Consider the following 21,663-nt stretch of genomic DNA (forward strand, 5'->3'; position numbering starts at 1 on the left):
GCCCGGATGCGACGTCGCCGGCGTGCGACGAATTTGCTGCTCGTCGAGTTATCATCCGTCGGGCTGGATTTGACGCTTGTCCGATAGCCGGGCAGCCTCGAGCCACATGTAAATTCGATAGAAATTCGGAAAGTGGCTGTTCCGCCGGCTGGCTTTCCGCCGTTGGGTTTCGACGAGCCGTTCCACCGACGGGCTCATCAATTTTTCATGAGAGCCTCGGCAACAACGAGACACGCTTCCTTCCCGCGCCGAAGAGCCGAGAGTCGCCGAAACGGCGAGAGGTTATCGATACCGGCATCCGTTTTGCATACGCGATCCTCGGATTTACACGGGTCATGCACTCCTGCACGCGAAAAACGTGACCGTCTGCTCGGCCTGCAGGCGAATGATATTTCGGTCCGCGAACTATATTCGCTCGCGCCGAGGAAAACTCGGACGCGCTTTTGCGAATATTTTCCCGCCGGAAAGGGTTTTCTGGACGCTCGAAGTATGCGAAATGCCGTCTATGAGAATGTTGCGCGGAAACGCTTCTATCGCGGACGATGCGAGCACGAAGATTGCTCTTTAGTTTCAAAATGGGACGTTCTCGCGAGGATAAATAGATGAGCTCCGCTTCGCAAAATTTTATAAGATCATTCTGTAATTTGTTTGATCGCCAGATGCATTCGCGGGGCGAACAAGTTCTCCTTTGTTAAAATAATAGAAGATTGTTCTTTAGTTTCTTTGAATGTCGAGTGATAGAACGCGATTGTTCAGGATGAATGAATAAGTTCCGCTTCGCAAAATTTTATAAGATCGTTCTGTAATTTGTTCGATGAATCGCCAGATGCATTCGCGGGGCGAACAAGTTCTCCTTTGTTAAAATAATAGAAGATTGTTCTTTAGTTTCTTTGTGTGTCGAGTGATAGAACGCGATTGTTCAGGATGAATGAATAAGTTCCGCTTCGCAAAATTTTATAAGATCGTTCTGTAATTTGTTCGATGAATCGCCAGATGCATTCGCGGGGCGAACAAGTTCTCCTTTGTTAAAATAATAGAAGATTGTTCTTTAGTTTCTTTGAATATCGAGTGATAGAACGCGATTGTTTAGTTTAAATGAATAGAAGTTCCCCTCCGCAAAATGTTGTAAGACCGTTCTGCGACCTTTTTGACAAATTACGGAACACTTTTGCACGACGGAACGAGTTCTGTTTCATAAAACTGCGCGAGATTTGTACGGTGATCGTCTTCTTTGACAATTTCCGGGCTACATTTTCGGGAGACAAATGAATCGCTCAACTCGAAAATATAAATTGTGAAACGCGAAGTAAACGCCGCTGCGCGAATGGACCGTGAACGTTGATGCATTCGTGGCGTGTCTGGCTGCAGTACGCGGGGGCTGCAGAATTTCTTCACAATTTTTGCAATTTGCATCGAGCGCGCGGAAGCGTTTGATTGAATTGCAAACGATAAAGCTCGTTGGAAAATCGTTCGAAAAAAAAGAGAAACGAAAGAAAGAATGCGGAAGAGCATCGCTTGCATTGCTATATTAATGAATATTGACCCGCATTGAATCCCTGGTAAATACCTTCGGCGTTGAACCGACTAGAAAATATACGTGGCCGTGTTTCGCGTCGCAAGAAACGTGTCCGTCGAGGCGCCGCGTAAGCGATAACGCTGCGGAATGGTTCGCGTTGTTCTGCATCGAAGCGAGCAAAATTTGATGGCACGGCAAACAAGGTGAACCGTAGCGTAAACGATCGGCCAAAGCTGCTTTGGTTAACCGGGTCCTCCGGCGACGTTTCGCAGAGGTATTAACCCTGGCAACATGCTGACTGGGTCAATTTTGATCCACGGTTAAATTCAAACCGTTCGCTCGATCGCATAATTATCGGCGATCGAATCGAATAAATCGCAGTTCGGGACCAACGCGAAGAGACTGGCAAGTCCGCGAGAAACATCCTCGAAAATACGCTTCGAAAAACTGCTGAATATACGCTCGGATTTGTTATAAATATCTTGGACGGTGCAGCTGCGAGAATGGTCCGTCGCTGAATAAACGAACGGGGGAGATCTGCGTCGACGACCGAGAATCTACGGAGAACGTGAAACAGAATTCGGAGCTGCTTTCGTCCGAAGAAGAAAATCGACTTTGACGGCTGCTCGAACGCGCGATGCGAGGCGTGGAAACGGAACGCCGTGAACAAGCAAGCCAGTCCCGTATTAATCAGCGTCGGAGTGTATCCTTTGAATCGATCTCGGAAACGCACAGTGGATATAAAGATCTCGTCTTCCTTTCTTCAAACTTCCGAGCAAGCGCGTCTCCTCTTATTACTTCGAATCCGCGGCGTTCCCTCGAACGGTTCGTTCCTACGATCGGCGCCGATTATTCTAAAGTTCGATTCAATGCCGACGACAACTCGGAAACGCGTCGAAATCGCGAGACACGATTCTCCGCATACGATCCGGCCGTGATCGAAGCTTCGAAAGTTCGGACGACTCGAAATCGGTGGAACAAACAGCGGCGCGCCGAGTCGCGCGGTTCGGGCTCGATTGTCTCGAATGGGCAAACAAAGGAATCGCGGCGCGCGCGTTCCCGATTCGTTTTTTCGACGCAGCTTCGAGCCAGCGTCGTCGATTCTCTCGCTCCCCGCGTATTCGCCGCGTGCAGCGTCCAATCTGGCGGACTCCTCTCCGCGGGATCTCTTCCTCGAGGGATGATTACGATCAATCGATTCCGGATCTCGACGAACAGGTCCCTAGGAATCTACTTACGATCTTCGGCGACAGCGTGATCCCGCGATCACCGCGGCGACCCGTTTCCAGGTCACGGAGAAAGTGCTTTTATCGGATCACAATCCCGGAGCGGCGCACAGTTTTCAAACTTTCCGGAGGTTCGTTGTTCGCTCGCCTTTCCCCACCCCTCTCTCTCTCTCTTCTTCTCTCTCTCTTTTTCTCTCCTAAGCCGATACAAGGACTTCGACCTTGACTCGGTTCCCTTCGCCGCGGATCATGGGACCGCGCCGATTGATCCTTTCCCCTGAATTCAAGGCGATTCGCTCGAGGACGAGGGCCCGGCTCGGCAAGAATCCCCGTCGAAAAGCACACGGCTGGTTCGAACAGCTTTCGGAACGCTTTCGGAACGCGTTCCCGGTTTTCACCGGGTCTGCGACTCGAAAGGAGCGCGGCTCGGCGGCCAGAGTTCGCGAACAAGTGGTGCGGCTCGACGATACGACCGACGTCCGTCGTCCAGCACGGCTCGCCGACTACTGAGCCGTCCGACGCAGGCGTCGCGACGCCTCCTGCGAGCCTCTGTTGTGCTCGCAACACTTTCGCGACCGGGTCTCGCCTGGAGAACTCGACTTGCTGCGCTGCCTCGCCGAACTCGCGATCGCGTTTCTCCCCCGGCTCTCCGGCATTTGCATCGAAAAATTAAGCTCCTCCGCTCGGTTTTTTCGCGGGCAGACGTATTCGCGCGTTTCGCAAGCTGCGCTGGTTATTAACGGAACTTTATACGGATTTTATCTGGTCGCCGTCGCCTCGTCATGTTAATTTTGTTAATTTAATTCTTAATTTATTTTATATATATATATATATATATATATATATATATATATATATATATATGTATATTATATATATTATATATTATTATATATTATATTATATTATTATTATTATATATATTTATTTATTTATATATACATACGTAAATAAATTAAATAATATACATAATAATATAAGTCTGTATAATATAATTAAATAATATATATAATAATATAAATATATATAATATAGTTAAAGCGGAGAAACATCCATTTTTACAACAACAGAGACAGAAACACATGGTAATTTGAACGGCGTAGAATCATTAAGCTACGTAATCATTCTACATAAAGACTGCATTGTATCATTTTCAATATCGTAACATTAGCTGCAAATGTGTCTATCTGATCGCTGTCATTGATAACGAATTTAAACTGTCCGCGAAACGGATCGATCGCACAAAAACTCGACGAGTAGAACGAAAACGTCACCAAATTGCAGCGCTGAAATATTGTTAATAACAACGGTGAATTTTAAACGGGACAGTAATTGTTCTTCTTCGAAAGCAAATTAGCAACGACCGAACGCGTGTCCTCGTCGTATAAAAATGACAAGAGCGAATTAATTCAGACGTTTCTGTCGCGTGTCATCGCGAAGCGACGTTCGAACGCGGAGCTTCCGTTCGATCGTTTTCCCGCGACGAATTCTTCGCGATTCCGACGAAACGAAAATAAAAACACGAGACCGGTCATTCTGGCCGGTAGCTACGGGTAGATTTAGCGTCGATATCTCTTCGAACGGAACTCAAGAGAAACTTATTTCGAGCCACGCACCGCGAAGCTATAAAAAGATTCTGCAAACAGTTAAATAACCCGGGAAGAAAATACCCCGAAGACGGTTCTCTTCTTCTGCGCGCGGCCTGTACCTCGCGAAGGAATGCATAATTGCGTATGCATAAACCCGCGTATCTTTATGCAGAGTTGGCCTAACATTTTTCGCGGAAAGTTACGCCGATAATCCTGCAAGTTTCTGCGAGTTCGAGAGGTCGATCTACGCGGTGGCTAACAAATTTCGATCGAAGATGGAGCGCGCAACGCTTCAGAAGAGAAAGAGAGAGCAAAGAGAGAGCGAGGGTGCAAAGAAAGAGCAAGACAAAGAGCAAGAGAGTGAGATAGAGCAAAGAGAGTAAGGCAGAGAGCAAGAGAGAGAGAGAGAGAGAGAGAGAGAGCGAGACAGAGATATAAACAGAGAGCGAGAGAGCATAGAGAAAGCAAAGGTAGAGCAAGAGAGCAGAGTGAGAGCGAGAGAGCAAAGAGAGCAAAGAGAGATCAAGACAGAGAGCAAAAGAGAGAGAGAGATGGAGCAGAGAGAGAGAGAGAGCGAGAGAACAAAGAGAGAATAAGAGAGCAGAGAGGGAGAGTGGAAGATAGAGAGAGAGGGAGAGAGAGAAAGTGAGTGACAGAGAGAGATTCGCCGGACCCAATCGTTGCAACATTAATTCGGCAGGCGCAAGTTCAAGGACCAGTCGGCTTTAGCCGGCGAGAAGGCGGACGCTTTTAAACGGCGGAACGAACGAAACTTTCTCCTCTCTCGGCTCATAAATATTTCCGCAAACACCTCCGCCCGGTGCACGAGAATTCTCTCTCCGATCAATTTTTCAAACTCGCGGAGGATGAAGAGTCGGTCGGGAAGCTTGCTCGGGGCGTCGCGGGGTCGCAGCTCCAAGGCCTGGCTAGAAAATTGTTCGACTTTCCGGTGACAAGCTTTCGCGAGCTCGAAGTTGCGCTTATGGGCGCGGCGCCTGTCCCATTGGCCGAAGAATATTGCTCTGTCCTCTGTCAGCCAGCTGGGACCCTTCTCTCCGATCTGCTCACCCTCGATAATTATTGATTCTCCTGATATAACGAAATACCAGGGACCTGTGTCTAGGTCCTCGCTTTTTTCCCCGAAGCTGAAGAGCCCCGCTGTTCGCCCCGAATTCGTGTAGGATCTTCGCGAGAAGTCTGATGCAGAATTTCCTGCAAGCATCGGACAGGAACGACTGATGCGTTCGTCGAGACGAAAGGGTTACTTCCCGTCAGGTCGATATAAATGCGTCCGACGCGTATACAAGATGTCCCAAAAATGTCTCGCAATCCGGAAATGGCGGGTTCCTCGGATCATTTGAAGCAGTTTCTTCCTTTACAAAAATGTTCTCCGAGGCACCGTTGACGAGTTATCAACGAAAAGTAGTGACCAATAAGAATCGAGTACGGCTGACGCGAGGCGACCCAGCCAACGAAGCTCAGTCCCGCTCATTGGCTCGGTCGCCACGCGCCAGCTGAGCTCGCCACTCATTGGTCACTGTTTTTCGTTAATAATTTGTTAATGGTGCCTCGGAGAAAATTTTTGTAAAGGAAAAAGTTGCTTCTGACACCCTGTAGAAAACAGGTACAGAAAATCCTGTCTTAACGCCTAACGCGCTCGACGCTTAGAATTCGAAGCGCGAAGTTTCGAGGCGAGTCGCAAACCACGAAACCAGCGCCGCGGCTTTTATATCGATCCTTCGATTTTCATTCGAGATTTTTCCCGGCTGAAAATTCTGCCCGAGCTGTCGACGCCATTCTCCGATTACACGATTCACTCGGAAATGTTAATATATGCGAAATCATGTTGCGTTGCGCGTTTCACGATCATCTCGAACGCAGAGCCAGGATCTGCAATTTAATCGCAAATCGATACCGCGTCCCTTCGTTTCATTCTCTCTCCGCGTTCTGCTTGAATTCCTAAACTTATCCAGCGAAATTCTCGAAGAATTTCTGGTATACGCGCACTTCGTACATTCTGTCGACTTGGTCCGTCCGATGCTTGAATATATGTGGTCCATGATATGGGCTCATCATCTTGAATATCAGCGATGTAATATAATAATAATATAAGCGAATACCAACGATCGGAGATATTCGACACAAGTTCCTACGGCTCTCACTTTATTGCAAAGTTATAGCAAATCCTCTGCAATTGTCGCTCGATGTGATAATTATAGAACTACAGTAATGTCTCCCTAACTGACGCTCAGATCGTGCAGAAAAATGGATAATTTGGGAAGAAGAGATACGATTATTCGAGTCTTGCGCCTCGTTTTTATAGTTGTTGAGAATCGGTAATTATAAAAACAAGGCGCAAGGCTCGAATTAATCGTATCTCCTCTTCCCAAATTGTCCATTTTTTGTGTACAATCTGAGCGTCGATTAGGGCTGAATTTACCGTATCTGGAGAACTATTGATCCTAGAAGAAAACTTCAAAGAGAAAACTTGCGCGTCTTCGAACACCGAACACGCCTGTATAAATGTTTACTCGAAAGCTAAATTTGTTTAAACAATATTTCGGAATTTACTGTACTCCATTTCTTCCTTCTGCTCTTCCATATTCTCTTACATCTACCCTCACTCTCACTATTGTTACATATTTTATTTTATTGCACTTACATTTACGTCTTTCCTGCTCGCTTATTATCATTTGATAGATCATTATGATCTTTTTTGCAATTCGGGTCGTTTCTGAAAAAAAGGTCCCATAAAAGTCGATCTGCTGAAACGCGTGAAACATCACGGAAGTTTTACTGTTACTTTCGTCAACATTTAGCCATGTTTAGAATCGTTAACTAAACGGTTCCCGACGAACGTTGATGTCCTCTAACAAAGTTTCACTTTCAGGAAAACACTTTCAGATATACAATGGCAGTTCGTTAACTTTCGGCGGCTCTGAGATGGCGGATGTTTGAAGGAAAAAGGAAGCCGAAAGAGGGAGCGTTTCATCCGGGCCCCGCTAGAGGATTCATCAGCAAGGCTTTTCTAGCGGGCCCTTCTTGCCTTAGACGTTGGAATGTCGGACGAACGGACGAAGCTTGTACGCATAGAAACTGAAGCGGATCGGTGACTTGAGGGAAAGGAAAATCCATGTGCTGGCGTGTCTCGAGGTAGCCGCCGCAAGCTCTCTGGAATTAGGCGGGTTAAAAACTGTCCCACCTTTCGCTCGGCTTCTTACGCATGGTGGGACACATTTTAACCCAGCTGGAAAAAATCGAAGTTAACCTCGTGGTCACACGGTTGAATATTTTAATTAGTCGGCGATGCCGCGAGCCAACGGCGAACGCGTAAATAATCGAATGCAAACATTTGCACAAGTCAATACGCGTTAGCAAGCTGTTGACGCTGTTGTGATTAAGGTTGGCGAATTTTCTGGCGCAGCGAATTTGTCTCTTTCGTAGCGGGATATTTTCTGGGCAACTTGGATTCTTGTTTTCTTTAAAAATCGTGGGCCTCTCGAAGATTTAAGATCGATTGACCGAGAGAAGACGTGATAGACGTATGGGACCCCTTTTCAGAAATGTTCTCAATTATGCTCGTATGATTTGATATGAACTGTTATTATTATTATCATTAGTATTATTATTATTATTATCATTTATTATTATTATTATTATTATCATCATTTATTGTTATCATTTATTATTATTATTATCATCATCATTATTATGATTATCATTTATTGTTATCATTTATTATTATTATTATCATCATCATTATTATGATTATCATTTATTGTTATCATTTACTCTTATTATTATTATTATCATCATCATCATTATTATCATTTATCTCATTAGCATTTATTATTATTATTATTATTATTATTATTATCATAAACCGAGACGGAGAAATACCAAAAATCGAATAGTGTTTCATCAACAAGAAAGGACGTGTCGTTTTAATTATTTGTTGCTACCGTAATCGAGTGGGGGATGCTAGGCGCTCCGTTCCTTCCGGTGTCGTCTGCGGGTGGAGAGGGTGGCGGTAAAACGCGCTGCTTTTCAAAGCAACAACGCGACACCGTAATTCAATCACGGGGAAATTTCGTTTGCCTCTCGGCGCATAATTAAATCGATGCCAGGCGTTCTCGCCACTCCGCCGAGCAATCGGGCGTCCCGTGAACGATCCACAAACGACGCGACGCGGCGCGGCGCGACGCTCGAGGATCTTTTCCTCGGCGGCGTATAACGCGACTCCGCTCTGCTCCGCTCCGCTCCGCTTCGGAGCCGGGAAGCTCGATCGGTCGAGGCGGCATGCATAATTCATCGAGGCGTGATGCGAGGCGCGGAACAGAACGAGAACGATCAAAGGTCCTCGCGTAGCGGACACGTTCTTAGCCGTCGAGGCGCGACGATTTCTCGGGAAATTTTTGAACCGAATTCCGACCGACTCAGCCGAAAACGGTAACCAAAATATCATATACAAACGATCCGGATTTAATCGAACGTTCGCGATGAAAATCATCGCTGAATTGACGGGATTATTTTGTGCTACGTGCAACGTTTTTCTGCACGTCTTTGCAATTTATTCGCAGCACTTTTGTACCTTATTTTGTTGCTAACCTGCACGTTTGATGGTCGACGAATTTTACAACACTAAAAATCGTTCCATTTGCTTCCACAAACGGCGTACGTTTCAAAAGGAATTGAGCAAAATAGTTCCTACAAAAAGTTGCAAGCTTTACACTGAACAAAGTCATACTTGTGCTCACTTTCGTGACAATTTTGTGAGAATTTTGTAAATGTTTGACGATTTTAGTTTGATTAGACAAAAATGCTTTAATTGTATGACAGATACGGAGAGTGAAAGAGAGAGAGAGGGAGAGAGAGAGAGAGAGAGAGAGATCTAACGAGGAATCCGGGTTAAACGATCCGTCTTCCAGCGATAATCTGTCAAATTCCCAGAATTATGGTAATTCCATCGGTGACGGCAGACGCAGGATAGACCTTGTCAGCCATCGAGCATTGTCGCGCCGCGATAAGACGCCCGCCAGCCCGAGGATCTCGCCAGATCGACGCGCGTCGATCGTTTCGAGTCGGATCTCGTCTCGGATTCGAAGGAGCCGCGCGTCAATCCTCCGTTGATTATCGATCGGTCGCAGCTACGATTCGCTCGCTCCATTTCCGTTCGACGCACCAAGGAACCGTTTGCTTAAGTAAATTGGAAACGGTTCGATCCCGACCGATGCCGTCGGAGAGAGGATCACAAATTACTCGATGCCGGCGCAACCAGCGCCGCTAATAGTTTACTCGAATCCCAGCTTTTCCCATTAAATCGTCCCGCTCGAACGTTATTCCGTCGCCTGTTGCGGCTCGCCGGAGCGAATTGGGCGGGCTGAGTGCCACTCTCGCCGTTTACGCCCCTCCCCCCGAGGAATTAGAGTGACGTGGCGGCGCGAGACCGCCACGCGTGCTTCGATCTACCCGCCCCCACCACTGCTCTCGCCGCCGCGACGCCCCGCCCTCCTCGCTCGGAGCCGCGGTTCTGATCGGTTGATACGAGAAACCGAGCCAGCTTAAAGCAACCCGGCCGTCTAGACGGCCAAAAAACTCCAGCTTCGTCTTTCGTTTCTTTTCATTCTTCGTTAGTTGAACCCTCGCACGCTCCTCTGGCGAAAGTTCGTTCGATTCGAGATATTGCGGTATTTCTTATTTCTTTTTTATTGGAATGCTCTTTATCTTTCCCAATATTTCGATCCAGATTATAAGATAAAAGTACGTATTATGAAACGCAGCTCAAATGTGACCACTTCTTGGAACACTAACACAAACATCAGCTCGTTATAAAGCAATACGTGTTCGTGGAGATTACTTTTACGATATTTCGGGATATATTGCGCTTTTTTCTTATTACTTTTTTATTGGGATATTCTTTACCTTTCCCGAGATTTCGATCCAGATTGTAAGATATAAGTACGTATTATGAAACGCAGCTGAAATGTGACCACTTCTTGGAACACTAACACAAACATCAGCTCGTTATAAAACAATACATGTTCACGTAAGTTACTTTTAGGACTCTATAGATTTGCATCATTATTAAACACAGGAACGTTGTACGGAAACGATGTTCCATAACAGGTACAAGGCTCCTCGTACTTGACCGTTTCATTCGCATAACTTGTTATTCATGTTTTATTCAGCTTCTAGCATTTCCTATCCAGAAACAATCGAAGCATCGGCCATCGTTGAGATATTCAACGATAACACTATTCAATCGTAACAAAATCGACGAATAATCCCCTCGAAAAGAAATCCACGGTAAGCGCTTGTTATCTTTACGGTCGCGGAAAACAAAAGGTCTGCGAACACATGAAATGGTAAAACGGTAAAAAAGAAAGGTCGATCGTTCGACGTTCGAATTCCACGGTGGTAAGGAAAGAAAATGAAGTAATCCGCATCCGGTACGATGGCCCCGCGGCGCTCCAGTTAATTCGCGCAACGAGTTTCCTCCGGCGCCGGCCATTGTCCGAGGAACGGGAAACCTCGTGTCTAGCTTCTCGTGCAAATTGAACAGGAACGGAAGCAGAGATTCTTCGATCTTTCGATTCTCTTGCATGAGCAAAATGAAAAATTCATGGGCCACGATGTAGAAGCTGGCCGGCGAACCGGGAGCGCTTTTAAATCCTCCGCTCGGAGCGCGGCAAGTCGAAATGATCTAACCGTGAAACCGACGAAAAACCGTGTAATTTGTAGGAAGTGGTCGAGTCGCGTGTTCCAGCCAAACTGTTCTCGAAGAAAGGAAGCGTTCCGCGTCACGTGACCGAGTCGAGCGAAGTCGTGGAGTGCTCGTGCGATCGTTCAATTACCGGAAAACGGAGGAGACGCCGCGCCGGTGGCGCGTTGTTTTTCTTCGATCTCTCTGTTATCCTTGCGGAATAATTTCGCGAGTTTCTTAGATACCCATTCGTCCGCGAAATAAATTTCCGACGGCAGCCAGCCGAGACGGAGACGCGGCGGGAACCTTGCGTTCCGTAATAACCCGTGTCTCGAAGCGTAATTCGCAATGGCCTCCGAGAATAGGACACTAATTTCGCTGCTGTTCCGCCGTCGCTTTTGCAATACGTTTTCTCTTTATCTTGTTGCTTTCCGCGAGCTTTATTTCGACCAGCCCTAACGCCGCGATAGCAGGTCGCGATAGGCCAGGAAAAAATTTCCACACTTTTCCATCTGGAATAAATCGCTCGCATGAAACGCGAATCGTTCGCTTAAATCGGATAGCCGAGCTACGTCGCGACGACGGTCTCGCACGGATATGTCAAGGATGCGGACGACTACGGTCCAAGATCCTGTTCCTTTTCACAAAGGAGCCTAACAATGGATTATACGCGCCCTCTCCCTTCGGGGCGGGAGAGACAGTTCTTTGCTTTAGAAAAATCCTGCACAACGGAATCTTTCCTTACCCGCCCCTTACTCTCTCCGCCGCTCTCCTTGACATTCTTCGATTAAAGTTGCAGTTTAACTCGCTCGGCGTTCCACGTTTTAACCCCGGACGGTTCGCAACATCGTGCGGCGGTCTATTCTCTCGGGCCCGGCCCCGCTCCGCTTTGTTTCCCGTGGTCTATCTTGTTTAAGGAATCGTGGCTCGGAAAGGGCTCGCAGGGGCGTGCCGTCTTTTCGTGACCGCCAGTGCTAAAGAATCCACGGAGGAATCCGCTGCGCGACCCCGGTCACGTTGCTTGAACTTTCGGTCGTCGGCCGGCCATCTTGCCGACCCTTACCCGTGATCCTTAGACGGTGGGATCCGGCGAGTGTTCGATTACTGCGTGATGTATTGCGGAGGGAGAAGTTCTGACAATCATCGCCGTACTTGACTAGATAGTTTGGGAAATTTTCGAGGCTTACGCTGGTCCACGAATTCGATGAACCGTCGGAACCCGCTGGAAATTGGTCGAAAAAACTGCCACGCGGTGATGCGATCTTATGGAAGTTCAGGACAATAAACGTAACTTTCTAAATTAATTAGTTTTCGATTTGAGTACGTTCATAAATTTTTTGAAGGGAATTTTGGGATGATGGTCGATGGTCCTTGGTCAGTGATCTTTGGTTAATAATCAGTGGTCAGTGATCAATGGTCCTTGGTCAGTGACCTTTAGTTAGTAATCAATGGTCCTTGGTCAGTGATCTTTGGTTAGTAAACAGTGGTCAGTGATCAATGGTCCTTTGTCAGTGATCTTTGGTTAGTAATCAGTGGTCAGTGATCAAAGGTCCTTGATCAGTGATCTTTGGTTAGTAATCAGTGGTCAGTGATCAAAGGTCCTTGGTCAGTGATCTTTGGTTAGTAATCAGTGGCCAGTGATCAATGGTCATAAATGGTCAGTGATCAATAGTCATAAATGGTCAGTGATCAGTGATCATAAATGGTCAGTGATCAGTGCTCAATTTATTTTATTTACGATTTCTGTATACTGATCCTTTGGATAGGATCGCACACATTGACTTCTTCATCGACGATCTTAACAAATTGAAAAAAGTCAACTTTATAATGTTATCGGAAGCTGTGATCTTTAAATTTCTGTTGCATATTCTAATCATTTTTCCTAGGAGGCCTGCTACTTGCTAATTCAATTCGAATTCCTAACACTTTTCTATAAGCGAATTTAATCATTGTTACCATTGTCTCAATTGTATTATCGCTATTATTATTATCATCAATATATTGAATTTTTGTAGAGAAATTAAAAGGTCCATTTGACCCACCGATTCTAAACAAATAAAACTCGCTCGCATAGAACAACGTTCAATTATTTCAGACCAAGTTCCACCGGTGCGAACAGAAAATCCAAGATCTTCCGTATTTCGCGGATAAATCTCGAAATGCGGAAAAACGCGGTTGAAGAATTTTCGCCGGTGGATCAGAGAACGTTCGCAGAACCGTGGGGAATCCGTGCTAGCCTTTTAATCCGCGTAACACCGAAGAAGTCACGTAAGCCTGGACGGAAGCGTGTACGCGGAACAAGTTTCCGCGCGAATTGATGTGTCGCCGCGGGAGAGCCGGTACGTGCACAAGCAGTCCCGGGAAGTTTGACAATCGCATAACAAGTTGTTCGGCGTGGTGTCGCGGAGGTGTTCGCGATCGCCCGCGAGGAGCCGATAATGAAATGTCTGCGCGTGCCGGGGAACAAACGTCTCGAACTTCCGAAGAAACGGTCGCCGCCGGAAGTGACGCGCGAGAAATCGACGAATGCGACCCGCCGTTGCCTCGCGGCCTCCGCGGGGAACAGTTCTACGCGAGATTCCATCCGTTTTGCGGCCCGTGGGTTAATTCGAGCAATTTCTATCAACACTTTGATCGCCGCACGGTGTCCGGTCCGCGGGTCAAGAGGGCAATTTTAAAAGTTCGTTTTCATTGTAGTACATTCGAAGAAACTGAATTTTTCAGTAGGATGTGAAAGGGTGTGAAAGAGTTCTAGAGTTCCAATCTGATCTGCTGTGACAATTGTTTGCTTTATCTAGCTTGATTTTAATCTTATTGTTTAACTTTATTTTAAAGATTAAGACTGAGACGGATGAAATTGTATTCGAATTGTATTCGACCTTTGGTTAGTAATCAGTGGTCAGCGATCAATGGTCCTTGGTCAGTGATCTTTGGATAGTAATCAGTGGTCAGTGATCAAAAGTCCTTGGCCAGTGATCTTTGGTTAGTAATCAGTGGTTAGTGATCAATGGTCCTTGGTCGAACACAAATTTATTCGAACAGATAAGTATTGTAAAATAATTAATCTGGAATAACGAATTATTCGAGTAAATAAATACAATAATTCATCTCGAACTATATGAATTATTCGAACAAATAAATAGAATAATTCATCTCGAACAACGAATTATTCGAACAAATAGGTACAATAATTCATCTCGAACAAAGAGATACAATAATTCATCTTGAATAACGAATTATTCGAACAAATAAATACAATAATTCCCCTCGAACAACGAATTATTCGACCAAATAAATACAATAATCCCTCTCGAGCAACTAACTATTCGAATAAGATATTCGACCGAAAGCAATTCATTTAGACAATGATCTCCGATAAATATCCCTTCGATTCCAGTCCGAATAATGCCTCGAACTCTGATTCAACGTTGGAATAAAGTTGGAATAAAGAATAATTCTGCGAGAATTTCAACGAAGGTGGAAGCCTCGAGGCCCGAGTTTCCAGGGGATCGGATTGTTTCTGAATCGTTTGCTGCGTGGGAGGGTATCGGCGAAGGTCGGGGAATAAATTTCGAGCGTCAGGTGGGACGAGGGATCGGTCTCAGAAGGTTATGAAAGATCCAGAGTCGGACTCTCTGCCGTGCGACCGGCAGCGGGATTAAAAAGTTTGCGCGAGTTTGGGGGGTGGAGACGAGCTTCGCCGGAAGTTGGAGCGAGGGTGCGAGCCGACGGCGCGACGGGGGTGAGGAATCGAAGAGGAAATGGACGCGGGGCTGAAGATCGAGCCCGATACGGGCCGCTCGATTCCCGATAACGGCCCGCATTTCCCGGCGGCGCGGCTGTAAAACGTAATCTCGCGGACGACGAAATTGTCCGTGAACCTTGAACCGTTCCTCGGCAACCCGGAGGCTGCGATATCGCGACCACGAACATGCGAATCGCTCGCGCGCGAATCTACCAGCCTTTCGGGGCGCCTCGAAATCGATCGGCTCGATCCTTTTTCGCCGATCGTTTGCCGGATTTTCGGAAGATAAGGGCGCCGCTGAACGTCACGGTGTCTGCGAGATTCGCCTCGGTTACCTCCGGTAATGTCTCTCGAATTGACGCTCAGATTGTCCACAAAAATGGACAATTTTGGGGAGAAGAGAGACGATTATTCGAGCCTTGCGGTTTGTTTTTATAGTTACGAATTGACAACAATTATAAAAACGAACCGCAAGGCTTGAGTAATCGTATCTCTGAGCGTCAGTAAGGGAGACATTACTGTATGGTAATGTCTCCCTTACTGACGCTTAGATTTTGTGAGAAGAAATGGACGATTTGGGAATAAGAGATACGATTATTCGAGCCTCGCGGTTTGTTTTTATAGTTACGAATTGTCAACAATTATAAAAACGAGCCGCAAGGCTCCAATAATCGTATCTCTAAGCGTCAGTAAGGGAGACATTACTCTACAGTAATATTTCCTTTACTGACGCTTAGATTTTGTGCACAGAAATGGACAATTTGGGAATAAAAGAAACGATTATTCGAGCCTTGCGGTTTGTTTTTATAGTCACGAATTGTCAACAATTATAAAAACGAGCCGCAAGGCTCCAATAATCGTATCTCTAAGCGTCAGTAAGGGAGACATTACTCTACAGTAATATTTCCTTTACTGACGCTTAGATTTTGTGCACAGAAATGGACAATTTGGGAATAAGAGATACGATTATTCGAGCCTTGCAACTCGTTTTTATAGTTGTTGACAATTCGTGACTATAAATCTGAGCGTCAGTTAGGAAGACATTACTGTAGTCCCGATGTTATCGGCACCGACGGGACCAATCTGTGCCCTTTCGTTCGAATGTTCGACTTTGTCGATCCGAACGAGATCCATTCGGATCTGGCACCGAGGTACCCGAACAGCGAAAGCGACCTCGCAGCGAGAACACCGATTGATTTTATTTGGACGGTGCGCCTTTTCCTTGGCAGAAATCGTGCTTGACCCAACAGATGCGTTCCATTATTCCCTTCGAAAGCGTCACTTCGCAATTTCATCGATTCTTCAACATTTTCACATTGAAAGAAATCGTGGAACATGTGACAAGGTTATTTACCGTGACATTTGAATGATTTATTATATGAACATAATGCTGGTACAGGTAATATGATAGACATTCACGTAATACGTATATATATTATGATATAAAGACATGAAAATAATGTAATAAATAGGGCACATGATTCTTCTATAATACTATATCTCTTATTTTTAGTCTGCGATAGGATTAAAGTGACAGAAATGTTTTTCTCAACGATTTATAATTATGTATGAAATACTTACATGGGAAAATTATATTTTAGTATATTTTCATCATTTGTTACATACGTAATTATAGTGTGCTTGCAACTTTTGGAATAAGATGCATAGTCCTGATATCGTCGATGGATCAACCATCATCCTAAAAGGATTAAAATGCAGAATAAGAGGCTGCTTTATTTGATCAACGCCATTAAAAATATCAGTGATTCGAATATTTCAGTCCTGAACCAAAGACAGTACCAATATAATAAATATATACATATACTAATTTATATATATTTTACTAATATTGATACTTTATTATATATGTACAAATATATATGATAAATACGCAAAAGTATGTACTAATATAAATAAAAATATGTTCTAGTATACATAAAAAAAAATATGTGCTAATATAATAAAACCTAAATAAAACTCTAAAATAAAAATATGTTCTAGTGCGGATAAAAATATGTACTAACATAATTAAACTTGAGCTGCGATGTGTCAAAAATCCGTAAGCGTTCGCTACATTATTTTTGCCTGAACTCCAACGATCGTCGTGCCGTCCAACGTTGGATCAACACGAGGAACGGGGTAAAATGGTGCAAATATTAGGCTACCGGCCCCCTCTGTATCAGCTAGAACATAATCAGCCGGATGAATCGCAGCAGACCACTGTCTGCAGTGCAATTTGTAGCCGAAGATTACGTGCCGCGCCGATCTCTGACTCGCGGAAGCAATTATCGGCGCAATTCGCATCCCGGAACACCTGCCGCCCCCTCGATCATCGATCGAGGGCCCGCGACGTTTGATCGTTCCAGGTGTTGTGCCATGATTACGTCGCCGGCTGCGAGCAATTCGCTCGGCCTCGGCTGACGATCGACCAGCTGGGACACGCGGCGAACATTTTCTTCGGGAAGATACAGTAATTTCTCCCGGAAATGTTCGGAAATCGAGGCAGTCGACGAAAAAAGGCAACGGCCATAAAACAATAAATTGCGTAGATATAGGCTTGGCACAGGGGAATTCACGGCAACCCGAAATTTGGCATTTCCGAGAGAAATTAGTGTGACCACTTATCTAGGACGCAATCGTCGCGTCGATCGGTCTCTAATTATTTTCGCCGGCGATAAGAAAGGGCTGCCTCGATCTCCTTTTATCCTGGAAATATTCGGAAGTCGAGAAAGTCGGCGATAAAAGGCAGCGGCCATAGAGCAATAAATTGCATAGGCATAGGCTTGGCACAGGGAAATTCACGGCAACCCGAAGTTTGGCATTTCCGAGAGAAATCACTGTGTCCACTTCTCTAGGACGCTTTCGTCGCGTCGATCAGCCCCTAATTACTTTCGCCGGCGATAAGAAAGGGCTGCCTCGATCTCCTCTTATCCCGGAAATGTTCGGAAATCGAGGCAGTCGGCGAAAAAAGGCAGCGATATAAAACAATAAATCGCATAGGCGTAGGCCTGGCAGATGGAAATTCACGGCAACCCGAAATTTGGCATTTCCGAGAGAAATTAGTGTGACCACTTATCAAGGACGCAATCGTCGCGTCGATCAGTCTCTAATTACTTTCGCCGGCGATAAGAAAGGGCTGCCTCGATCCCCTCTTATCAGGGTCGTCCTTGTTATCAGGAACCACCTAACCGCGGCCCGAGCCTCGCTAATGCTCATGAACTTTACCCGCACCGTTCCCGGGAAAGAGTCGACGATAGGTCGAAGCGAACAAAAAGGTCGAGCGCTGCTTCAACTGCAACACATTAATTGCAACGAAGTCGTTAAAAGTTTCTTTGTTGTTATCCGAGCTTCTTGCGAGCTATTAGCCTGATCCCTTTGAGGGTTCTTCTTCTACGGAAGACTGGATTATGCATCGGAGACCCTTGTGTTACATAATCGAACGATTGAAGTTCGACGTATGCGTCGTCGCCGTGCCGTCGCTTCGATTTCTTCGAACTTTCTCCGAAATCGATGCTTTCCGACGACGCCGGGTTCCGTGGCATCGCGTCGTCGAAGGTACGTTTCAAGGTATAAGCAACTACTACTCTTGTGAAATCTTCGTGCAAAATATGAATTGTTCGTATCGATCGCAAGACGTGCGAGACACGCGCAATATTTTTCCTTGCTTGGATAATTAACTTATTACAAGTTCGAGAATCGATACGTCAACGTTCTTGATTTCTTTTAATCTTCTCGCTATTTTGTACATTTCACCGTTCCGTTTTTGCCATAAATGCATAAAATCCGTGTTCGTCACTCGTACGATTGGTTTTATTATTTATTACATTCTGGTCGTTCCTAAATATACGTGGAACATTGTACAATATTATATGGGAATTGGTCCAAGAATTAATTAAAAACGCGGTGGGCACATTGCCGGGAAGAAACTTGAATTCTTTTTTATCAAATTGACGTTATTTTTATTGTAATTATACTGTTAAGTATATATTGCTGCTTCGTAAAATTCATTTTGGTAAATTGGACCGTAAATCTAGTGTTGAAGAACAATGGATCTCAAATGACGTGCCTTTGGCCTGCATCGAGAATCAAGTTTGCTCAAGAACCAGGCGATCGTATGGATCATTACGATCCATCGACAGATCCATCTCGCTGAAGAGCAAGTTTCAAGAAATAGAGCTCCCTCGGCACATTCAGTGACACGAGAAACGAAAAATCTATATAGAAGAGCAGCCCCTTGCCGGCTCGACCCTCCGTTCCTAAAATAAAATAACCTCTGCTCTCTCTCGCTCTCGCTCTCTCTCACTCTCTCTGTCTCTGTCTGTGTCTCTCTCTATCTCTCTCTTGCCCTCTGTCTTGCTCTCTCTGCTCTCTCTCTTTCTCTCTCTATCTCTCTCTTGCCCTCTGTCTTGCTCTCTCTGCTCTCTCTCTCTCTCTCTATCTCTCTCTTGCCCTCTGTCTTGCTCTCTCTGCTCTCTCTCTCTCTCTATCTCTCTCTTGCCCTCTGTCTTGCTCTCTCTGCTCTCTCTCTTTCTCTCTCTATCTCTCTCTTGCCCTCTGTCTTGCTCTCTCTTTGCTCTCTCGTTCTCTCTTTGCTTTCTTTTTGCTCTCTCTCTCTCTCTCTGCTCTCCCTCTTTCTCTCTCTCTCACCCTCTCTCTCTCTCTGTCTCGCACTCTCTCTCTCTTTGCTTCCTCTTTGCTCTCGCTTTCTCGCACTCTTGCTCTCTCTTTGCTCTCTCGCTCTCTCTTTGCTTTCTCTTTGCTCTCTCGCCCTCTTTTTGCTTTCTCTGCTCTCCCGCTCTCTGTTTGTGTCTTTGTCTCACTCTCTCTCTCTCTCTCTCTCTCTCTCTCTCTCTCTCTCTTTCTCTCTCTCCAACAACCGTGCGCGACAGGAAAAAGGTGAGAGAACATTCGAACGTCGACTTCCTCGAAGGAACCAGAAGACGCGAACAGCAGCAGTCGTCGAGAGACTGCTACTGCATTTCGTAGATTCTTTCTCCATTAACCGCGATCAATCGCGCCGTTCAATTTCCGCGGCGGCATTCGCCATGCCTGCTTGCTAATTAGAAATGGATCCCTCGGCACGCCGCGGCGTGCTCGTCGAACCCACCGTCGCGTCTTAATTTCCGGAACTCTCCGAGCACGGACAGTCCTATTCCCGCCTCAAGGACACTTCTGGCTTTGTAATCCGACGTTGCGATCCCGAACTCGCCGGCCACCCGGCCCTCGTGCCAGAGGGGTATTGAACTTGAGGACAATGATTATGCCGCCCTAATTAACATCCCCCTGATCCGGCCGGGCCCGCAGCTCCCGTCGATAATTGGTTGCACGCGTACGACGGACCAAAGTCGACCGAGCCGCAGCGTGATCCGATTGCCTTTGCTTGTCCCTCGAAAGTCCTTTCAGCCGCCCACGATTCGCTTCGACGAACTTATTATCCCGGTCTTTAATCCGTTTTCCGAACGGTGAACCCGTCGGCAATCAACTGTACTCCGTACTCGTAACCATTCTCGTAATTAACCAGTCGGCTGTGTTCTCGGCGGGTATACTCGACGCAGAGAAGCGGCAGTTTCATTGCGACGAGTATACTCGTCGTGAAATGTAGTAATCGTGCTCGTTTCTCATTGATTTTCGCAACTATTTTCGTAATTAACCGGTCAGCTGTGTTCGACGAGTATACTCGTCACAGAGAAGCGGCAGTATCTTGCGCCACGACGAGTATACTCGTCACGGAGAAGTCACAATATTTTGCGCCACGACGAGTATACTCGTCACGGAGAAATCGCAATATTTTGCGCCACGACGAGTATACTCGTCACGGAGAAGTTGGAATATATATTTTGCGCCACGACGAGTATACTCGTCACGGAGAAGCGACAGTACCTTGCATCATGACGAGTATACTCGTCGTGAAAAGTAGTAATTATGCTCGTTTCTCATTGATTTTCATAACTATTTTCGTAATTAACCAGCCAGCTGTGTTCGACGAGTATACTCGTCACAGAGAAGCGGCAGTATCTTGCGCCACGACGAGTATACTCGTCACGGAGAAGTCGCAATATTTTGCGCCACGACGAGTATACTCGTCACGAAGAAGCGGCAGTATCTTGTATCACGACGAGTATACTCGTCGCGCGTAAAAAGCAGCGACCGAGCTCGCTTCTCATTGTTCAGCGTTTTTCGTTGATAACTCGTTAACGACGCCTCGGAGAAAACGTTTGCGAAGGAAACGTTGCTTCAACGGAAGTAGCATAATTTTGGGACACCCTGTGGATCTCCAGCAAATCGCTGTGCACACTCCGGAGCAACATCGTCGCTTTTCTCCGAGAGTCGATCGGTTCGACGGCCGAGTGGCTGATAATTGTTCCCCGGTGAATCGAGGATCGACCGGGGCCAAGGGTTTTATTCCTCCGAGATTCGATTCCAGTGGCTCCGTTTTTTTTTTACGGCCGCGATTCCCTCTCCGCGGACTCGCTCGGGGGGTGATTTACGACGTCGATTCCGGGCCGCCCGGAACAATACGCGCCACGTTGTACATACCGTCGCGGATCGCGACGTAAACAGCCCCCACCCCTCCCCCGCGGTCGGATCTGGAAACAAAAACGCGATTCCCGGAGGATCGGGCGAACTGTTCGGACGACGCGATTCCGCATTCCGCGGGCACGAGCGTTCCCGCGGAATTCTCCGGCGCGGTTGCACCGTCCGAACGAGTTTTCCGCGTCCTCGAACGGTCTGCCAAATCTGCAGCCGGACTTCGAGAGGACGATCATCGCTTTTCGTCCGCTGTCTTGGATATTTTTCAATTTGTTTCACGCAGACGTTTCTCTTTTGTCTCGGTACCTCGCCTCGCGCAACGACGTGACAGGTTCGTTACGAGGATTTCGGGA

At 46.3% G+C, this 21,663-nt stretch overlaps 2 protein-coding genes across 3 annotated transcripts in view; one reads left to right on the plus strand and one right to left on the minus strand.

Moving 5' to 3' along the window:
- The window catches only part of LOC117217962 (phosrestin-2), a 77,384-nt gene extending 74,068 nt beyond the window's left edge, over nucleotides 1–3,316 (minus strand). The window contains exon 1 of one of the 2 annotated variants that reach the window (XM_076525823.1): nucleotides 2,755–3,316. The gene's annotated coding sequence lies outside the window, so the exon portion shown is untranslated. The remainder of the gene's footprint in view (nucleotides 1–2,754) is intronic. The other variant, XM_033465898.2, reaches the window with a different exon arrangement.
- Nucleotides 1–21,663, plus strand: part of LOC117217963 (sex-regulated protein janus-A) — a 105,596-nt gene that overhangs the window by 75,114 nt on the left and 8,819 nt on the right. The gene's annotated exons all lie outside the window — the stretch shown is intronic.

The sequence above is a fragment of the Megalopta genalis genome, chromosome 1, assembly GCF_051020955.1.
Source record: "Megalopta genalis isolate 19385.01 chromosome 1, iyMegGena1_principal, whole genome shotgun sequence".
Classification (NCBI taxonomy): Eukaryota; Metazoa; Arthropoda; class Insecta; order Hymenoptera; family Halictidae; genus Megalopta; species Megalopta genalis.